The sequence below is a fragment of the Spodoptera frugiperda genome, chromosome 5 (assembly GCF_023101765.2).
Source record: "Spodoptera frugiperda isolate SF20-4 chromosome 5, AGI-APGP_CSIRO_Sfru_2.0, whole genome shotgun sequence".
NCBI lineage: Eukaryota > Metazoa > Arthropoda > Insecta > Lepidoptera > Noctuidae > Spodoptera > Spodoptera frugiperda.
The window spans coordinates 5,792,728-5,801,888 of NC_064216.1; the positions used below are offsets into that span (position 1 = coordinate 5,792,728).

The following is a 9,161-nucleotide window of genomic DNA, read 5'->3' on the forward strand; positions in this document are numbered from 1 at the left end:
TTCCGCGAGATTGGGAACTATGTGGTTAAAACCAAAAATTTGCCGGAAGTCACTTTTCCACGCGAACGAAGTCGCGGGCAAAAGCTAGTCTGTAATAAAATCTGCGATCCTGTTCCAATAAATTTGCGTAATGCGTAGCGGATCGGTAACGTGCTACGACAGGATCCGGCGTAGCAGTGATAATTCAATTTTGTCTACGCCGTAGCCGTAGTCAAATCTCTTTGTGCCAACTATATAGTAGTTAGTTAAGTATTCAGTGGAATGTTAATTTGTCGTTCATAATAAATTAAATGATGTCAACTAGGTGTATAAGATTGTTCGTGGTCTGAAAACTTTGTCTTAAGTCTGCAACTTTAGTCCATACAATTTGCTTTAAAAGGAGTAAAATGCCGCCATTGTGTATTAATTACTAAACATAGTAAAATAGTTTTTATAAAAGCATATAACAAAAACATGGAATGGAACAATGTTTTTTGCTTGTTCGTAGTTTGAACAAAATTTCATTTATAATCTCGAAGTTTTAAAAATTAATGTAATGTTAACCACACAAGTTTAATCCAGCCAGTGCAGCCAAAATATCCTTTTCAAACGACCTACAAGTGCACTCATTTCTTTTTACAAATATTATATTTATTTTGGAATATTTCCTTAGAAATTAGGTCAGTTATCTTTTGCATATGACAGGGTCGAGTCTCATATTAATCTAAAACATCAGTCCCTTGGGCTCACATCCATTTGCATAAGTTTTAATTTATTATTTTAATAGTTTATGTTATTATTTATAAGCGCATAAATACATGAACGTTGAAATAAATGTTATTTAGTGTTCATAGTATTATGGATTAAATAAATAAGTAATTATAGTAAGGTGACAAATAATTTTATTTGGATTATTTTATTCATTTGTAGGAACAATGACATTACATATACATATATTGCCAAAGACTTGCACTACAACTTCATTCTATAAGATAGGACTCTTTTCATATATTAGTTACACCTTCTGGTTATCTACCAATTTGAAGGACAACACTTAATTTTCTCCTTTTAACGTAATTTTATCAAGTTTACTTAAGCCGACACAAAGTAATTTGTAAATGTACAAACAAACTTAAATAAAATTCTATTTATAAGCAGGAAGGATGCAACACCTCTTGGAATTCATAGGGTCAGATCCTTGACCTCATTTAAAGGGAGTGACCTTCATTTTCAATCCTCTTTAGAGCAAGGAAAGAAGTAGGTAACTGTGTCTAGGTCTATGGTTGATACCAGAGAGTAAACATTACGAGTATTACGCAATACTCTTAGGATATAAAATAAAAATAAGAATTTATTACATTTCGAATAGCGAAAGGTGTTCTTGAAAATTATTGTAGTCTCTTATTTTTAATATTGTGGTATGTTTAGCTTCTGCCAGTAGCTCCGTATAAAAAGCACAAATAAATATCACCCAAATCAGCCTTGCTGTCTCTTTACCAAATTTCATCGAAATCCGTTCAGTAGTTCAAGCGTGATTGACCGATAAACATCCACACACATAGCACACGATATGTGATTCTACGTTAACATCTAAAACCAATTAAGCAAAATATACTTTAGGCTACAATAAAAATTAACAAACCACAAATTAAAAACCTTATACTGATTGTTTTAAACATTTTTTTCTAAACACTCAGAATTCTAATAAAATTAATTAAATACTGTTACGGTCGGAATAACTTTACTGAACTTATAACAAAGACTTTCAAGATTGTAGCTAACGAATATAAATAAATCAATTATTGTATCCATTAACAGATTCCTTTGTACTTAATGAAACCTTAATTCCAATTAATAAATGCGATCAACTGAAAATATTTTATAATTACTCGTACTTAGGTAAAATAATTATGAGTTTTTATATTATAATGATTTTCTAGCAATTTAATTTCATAAGATGTGTGTTCTTGTCAAATCCGTACTAATTGGAAAAAACCACTAATACAGATGGATAATGACTAGCACAACACATTTGTCAGAGATGGGGTATGGCTTTCTCTGACCTTTTTAACTACGATCTCCAAGTCGTCTACAAAGCCTGGTGATAACAACAAGCCCTTTTAAGGGAAAACACATAAAAGCTCGTAGATTACGGTGATTTTTCACCAGAATGTGTTATGCTACTTGCTGTAAATGCTTCCACCAATAATATTAATTGGTACACATAACATTGGTGGTAATGGCTCAGCTAAGTTATGTTTTTTATATGTAAAGATGCGTACTATAGATGCATCCTATGATGGATCACATACTCGAGCTCATCTTCCTCGCACAGTTACATAGCTTAGTATCGGTGGAAACGGTCACTTAGTTTCACAGCTTAGCTATTACATCTTCGTAGCATAGTACAACTTTGGTGGAAAAACACCCTCAAAAGAGTTTATTATCTTAATACACACATCCAACAAAAACTACAGAAAATGTAGTATGTTCACAATGCATACGAGTAAAAATAGAATATCGATCACTTAAACATAGGTACATTGTTGCACGATTGGCCATCCGATAAAAGGCTTAAAGAAATTAAGCGTAATGTTTCGAATGCAGGTCCTCGATATGAATCCGATGAAACATCGATAACGTTGTGTTAATTCGACAATTTGAGCAAAGTGCTATTTTAATTAACCTTTAACAATGCACTACATACATGACTATGGATTATAAATCATCATTATTTTCGTCTCTGTAGTAAGTAGGTATAAGTATCATGCTAATATTTCAAGACTTATTCTAAAAAACATAATTTACCATGTTATAAAATATTTAGTTGATTTTAACGAAAATCTATAGATTTATTTTTTTAGTATAAGTCAGTAAACGAGCAGATTGATCACCTGATGGTAAGCAATCACCGCCGCTCATGGACACTCGAAACACCAAAAAGCGTTACAAGTGCCTTGCAGACCTTTTGGAGGTTAAGAATTTAAGGGTTGTTGGGGAATCAGGGATTTATTAAACACTAATAATGCTACTAAAAAACAAACATATAAACAAAAGTTAAGTAATAATATAATTATGATCCCCCAAAATCCAGAGTCGCAAATTGCAGCTCAGTATTAAAAGTGTTGATTCCCTTTTTAACTTAGATATTTCCTTAACAGGAATATTTAATAAACATACAATATATAATAAGTTTATTATCTAGAGACACGAGTGGAAGCGGATGCAAGTATCCAGTTACCGTTCCTGTTTCTTAATTGAAGTAGAAAAGTTTCTCAACTACACCTAGTATCCGATTATTTAATAAAAATATTTTATGTTCAAGTGTTGGTAGAAGATTATTTTCTTGAACAAAACAATTCTTTGTAATCTATATCTTATTGCAATTAAAATGATATAAAATGGCAACACGTAGAATAAAAAATGCATACAATATAGGTGTAATGTATTATGTGTGTAATTGTGAATTTATATCACTTGTAGAATTGAATAAATTTGTCAATCCTTTGTCAAACTTATAAACACATTTTTTTTCTATACACTCATTTATATAACTGTCACTGTGTGAAATCATACAGAAAGCTGAGTAAAGATTCCAATCCTACATTTTTCAAGTTATTACACTTTGCATTGTTGTTAAAACATAGTTTTTGTTAAAGTTCTTTGCTTTTAAATGGTGCTATTAACGTAACAGGCTTTCACACGCGACGAAACGAAGTCTCTTCAACGTCAATCTTACTTCAAGTTTTATCGCGATTTATTTCAAGTTCCGATCGTTTAATATACGGTAAAATATCTGACCTTAAACACTGAAATATATTTTTTTTGGTGATCAAATAATTCAAACCTTAATATTAGAGTACTTAGTACAACAGATAGAAAACAAATAGTTAAATGAATCAAATACTAAGGTATTTTTCAGTTACTATCAAAATATAACTAAGATAATTCAGTGACAAAAAATATAATAGAAATGTTGAATTATTAATGTTATATTTTAACGAAAGATAACTTAATAAAAATAAGTATATAAATAAGCAAATAACTTTAATAAACCTAAGTGAATGTAAGTAAAAATAATACGAAAACCATTTTGGAAAGGAATGCTTTAACTTAATTAAATAAAAACCTACTTTTGTTAATGAGAAGATATTGCGAAAGTCGTAATAATGTTATGGCAAGCATTCATTTTCTTTGTATACGAAAATACGGGACGAAACTCGTAGGTATTATTATTATTAAAAAATTCTAAAGGGCTGAAAGAACTGTCTTGGCTTGTTCGCGTTGAAATTCTAACCAGTTTAAGCTGAGTACTGATATTTCGCAGCATGATTACAATGTGACCTTTATAAAGTCTGGGAGACAGGCTGGCACAACATAACTCGTTGTCAGACTTCGTTATCCAGATTCAAAGCCACTGTCATAAATATTCGTAGATCCTCGAATAATACGTTCTCTAAAACAAGCTTGCCTCTCAATATGCATGTATTGACGTAGGGACATATAAAGTAAAAGATGTTATGTGAACCTATACTCTATATATATATAAGACTTCATGAGATAGTTGTAAATTCTTTCAAGATTGTAATCATCATTCACACTTACAAGAATCAGACAACGCTGAAAAGAATTAATAACCATTAACTAGCAGTGAAAGCCAAAATTCAAATATATTTAAATTCATGCCAGTGCCGAAATGTGGCAGATGGTTTGCATGATATCTCGACCCTCATGAATTAATAAGTCGTTCTCAAACCAACGTATAGGCAACCAAAGATTATTCTAAGCATATTTGATGTCACAAGCCTCAGCTGGCAAACTAGTCATAACGTTTTGCATAATGTTGTAAAGTATATATCAATTAGACAGATTTTGCTCTGAAAAAAGCCTAAATCTACATAAAGTTTGTCTTGTCATAAAAAATGTAGTATTAAAAAATATAAGTATTGTTGTTTTGTTCTGAGCTCCACCTTGCATCTACAATATATTGACAAAATAATAACGTATGCCTCAATATCGCACACTTTATAACTCTGAATATGTTACTCCTGCAGATATACAAGATTTCATTTTGACACTGAATGGTGGATATAAGGAAATGTTTGAAGGAACAACCTGCATACATCTTATTTGGTTAACTTCTTCGTGTATTTACCGTAGATATTGCATGAAAGGGAAGAAAATAAGCGGTAGGAAGAATAATATTAGCTTTCTCTGTTTGTTCAACTGGTACGAAAATACTTGCGTAATGCGTACTTATGAGCATTTCTCGTTTTTTTCTTTTGGTTTAAAGGGCGTGATGACATTTGACATTTAAAAACATTACCCCTGCTATTTCTTGAAGTTATTGACATTGTTTTTCTGTTACTGACTAAATACATCGATACGTATTATAATAACTAGCTAATCTCGTGTGGTTTCACCCGCTCTACTCAGATCCTATTGGTAGTAGCGTAATGTTATATAGCCTTCAGCCTTTCTCGGAAAATACACTATTCAAGATTATTATTCATAGCGTGATGTTTTATGGTCTATAATTTTTATCAATAAATGCACTATTCAACACGGAATGTTTTATAGCCTATAGCCTTTCTCAATAAATGCACTATTCAACACAAAAATAATTTATTATACTCTTTATAATAAATTCAGCTAGAAGCAAGTTTATTTTCAAACATTGAGTAGTAAGACTTTACACTGAATAACCCAGATTTTTAATCAGATACTGAAATTGAACTAAAATGGCATACTTGCTAGACAAACTAGACTTGTGCCCCCTCAAGTAATAAAACACTTACTTAATTCACCCGCTGACTGATTGTTTAATCATCATTAATTCTAATTAACGAGAACTAACATTGTTTCCGGAGTAAGATAAAGTAGGTACGTACCTAATTGAAATGTAGTAGCTACCGTAGCTTATTTCTAAAGGTTTAATTTATAAAACAGTTAATAATTAGGTAAAGTAAACACTTAAGTAAATACTTAATCAAAGGAACGTAGGAAGGACCTATTTTACCGTAGCTAAGATGTGCTAAAAACTGCTTGTAAAAATGAAGTATTGAAAATATTTTCCATCACATTTCTGGTAACGTGATTTTAAATTATAGAGGAAGGTGAATAAGGCTAGTTATTGATTCAGATCAATTTATAAAAAACTGGAGTTATTTAAACCGAAAACTCAATCAAACTTAAGGCTTCACGAAACAGCTAAGCTTGCTGTTAAAACACCAATACATAGTATACTTTTGTATAATTCAAAGTAAGACAAAAAAGTATAAAGATGTATATTAATGATGATTTTCAAATATAACTTCATTTAGATTGATGAATATACATATATACATACTTACGTAGCCTCACGCCATGACGGTAGGCAGAGTAAGAACAGTACACACCCTCACGCCTGTCTCCCATGGGGGTAGGCAGAGACAATGAAACGTCAATTGCTACGAATCTTACATAGCTCTTTTGTTTCATACCTACACGTATGTTGCCTGTATATATTTATTCCAAAGGGCTACATACATACGCAATTTTCTATCTGACAACAAAATGGCAGAGTAAACAAATCCCCCATTGAAAAACATGGCACTCCTTTGTAACCCGGCCTTTATTTTGTTTGTCTCCAAATACTCGTCGAGTTTAAATTGTTCGGCACCTATCAGAATGACGCATTAATTAAATATTAATGTACATTCGTCTAGACGGTGTCGTTTAGTTTCCTTAAAATAGTTGTCAAAGGAGTAGTAATAAGTTAATTATTTGGATGGCAATCAAATGTTTTACTTTTATATTGAAATTTGTTAAACTGATTGAAAAAGAGTAATCATGAAGTTTCTTTCATGAAGACTGGAAGTGCGACAATCGCCGCGTCTTGTATCGCGAAATGCTGCTCATAAATATGAGCCTCTAGCATGGCTTGAAACTAGTCGATTTCCTCGTCAAATAGTGAGTAAGCCGATAACGCAATTACAATGAAGTTTCTTTATAGCAATCTACACTTTGGAACGAGCACGTAGCTTCCCTAAAGAACTGTCTGACAGACTGACAGCTTTTTTTTTGTTCCATCTTTGACTGGCTTTTTTATACCTACGCATTCCTATTAAAGTTAACCCAATCTTGTCTGAATTCCGATCGTCGTAAGGTATAAAAAAATGTCGGCACAGAATATATGATCCGTGAATATCGTCATACTAATAAATTGACTCCAAAAATCTAGACGAGATAACTTGATAGAAAGCCAACAAATAAAGAAACCAATTTCGATTTCAAAGGAATTTCAGTCGAACTAGATCAAAACTGTTGACTTCGGACTGTTTATTTGTATTGACATCTAAAAGTAAGGGAAAGCTATCGAATACGTAGATATCCTATTACGAAATCATAGCTATTTAAATATTGAAATGTTTTACAGTAATTATTAATATTGACATTAAGTTATCTGTAGTTGCAACGGATCAATTTCAATTCAATTGGATCTTAAGATTCTTCTCGGAAACCATTTATTTGCAAGTCATGACGCAAATTGGTTTCCGAATCCGCCCGTTTGAAAACCACGTTATTAAGCTAGAATTAATAGAAACTAATTTCTGGAAACACTTTTTGTTTATTCATTTTGATTAGTGTTAGTATTGCTTTTAGTAGGTATTATGTATTATTTTATAGGATTGGTTAATGATTCAGGTTTTTGACGAAACCTCAGAGTGAAAACAGAATTGATGTAAAAATCCTCTGGCTGACGAAACTGTGATAAGTGAAAAGATGTGTCTCCTTGTCACCAAAGGTACTTTTATATATAAACACTACACCAAAATCATTTCGCAATAAAACACAATGACGAATAAATATTGTGAAATGTCAAAAATAATTGTCATTTTCTATCAATTTTGTACGTTGGCGGCTATGGGCGTCATATTTTTTTACGTCACCATAGAATTTATTTCCCCTATTTTAGCGCGATATAAAAATACGTAATCTATTCCACAATTGGTGAAGTGATATTAGTATTATTTCCAACTGTGAAATGTAAATTAAACATATTGTTCCTATTCACAAAATTCTGGGTCACTTTAAGCCACTCAAAATTAATTATCTTGTTATCTACTAAAAATATTATTTTATATATCATCGTCTTAGAACGATGACATTATTATGTTAATTTCAACATTATAATATTAATTTAATTACACTTAATTTAAGCATCTTTTTACGCATAAACACACCTCGTTTGTAGAATCAGCGACGGAAAAAGTACCCGCCTAAAATAGTTGCAATGTGGTAAAGTAACAACTGGAATTGAAGAAAATACTGACAAAATGTTAAAGTGACAACCAAAAAAAAAAGTTCTAATTCCGTTTTTGAAACAATGGAACATTTTAAAAGTACATTGGTAGAATTTTTTTCCGTTTTGTTTTATTGTTGAAGAACGGTTTACAAGCTAGTTGACACGAATGTTGTAAAAACGAATTAATCATCACTTGTAGGCAACATTGAACGACATTTTATACAAACTTTATACAGCTATCATAATAACGCACTTACCTTCACATAAACTTCTTTTTAATTAGTTTTTAACAGCTTTTTCAAACATTATGAATATCACTGTATTTTTAATCAAGTATAAGTTAGCATAACAATAATTTGAAGGCAAGTAACTATAGTTAGAAGATAGATAGACGAATAGTGATAATTTGTCATGCAAATAACAAACTATTCATTCATTAAGCGCGATTAGTTTAGTCACAGGGAAACTACAGGAAAGAACTTACCCTTTTTACAAAAAAGTCACAGGTACACCTACTTTTCAAGGGAATTTCGAACTTTCTAAACACACATAGACATGCTTTTCTACTGTTTTTAATAATGCTTACATAAAACACCGGTTGGTTTTACTTGGGGAAATAAGTGCGAGCCTGGTAGCGCTCAGCTCGGTATACGTACGGTAGTCAAAAGTACCGCCAAGCCACTGGATGAAATCCCGCCGCCAAAGTTCCTCCGAGACCCCACTGCGCATGTTCCTTCCATTAACTAAAGTTGGGACTTGTACAGACAACGTTGACTACTAAGCATTCTGTTATAAAACTACTCAAATCTCCATTAAAGCAACTTGATGTGTACGCACATAAAAAGCCGTTTTTTACGATTACATTTACGTTACATGGGTCCTGGTTTAGCTGAGT

General features: G+C 31.8%; 1 protein-coding gene across 2 annotated transcripts in view; it reads right to left on the reverse strand.

Annotated features, from left to right (window-relative positions):
* The window catches only part of LOC118272274 (synaptotagmin-15-like), a 103,742-nt gene extending 94,804 nt beyond the window's left edge, over nucleotides 1-8,938 (reverse strand). Inside the window, exon 1 of one of the 2 annotated variants that reach the window (XM_035588671.2) lies at nucleotides 8,751-8,938. The gene's annotated coding sequence lies outside the window, so the exon portion shown is untranslated. The remainder of the gene's footprint in view (nucleotides 1-8,750) is intronic. The other variant, XM_035588672.2, reaches the window with a different exon arrangement.
* Between the last annotated feature and the right edge of the window lie 223 nt (nucleotides 8,939-9,161).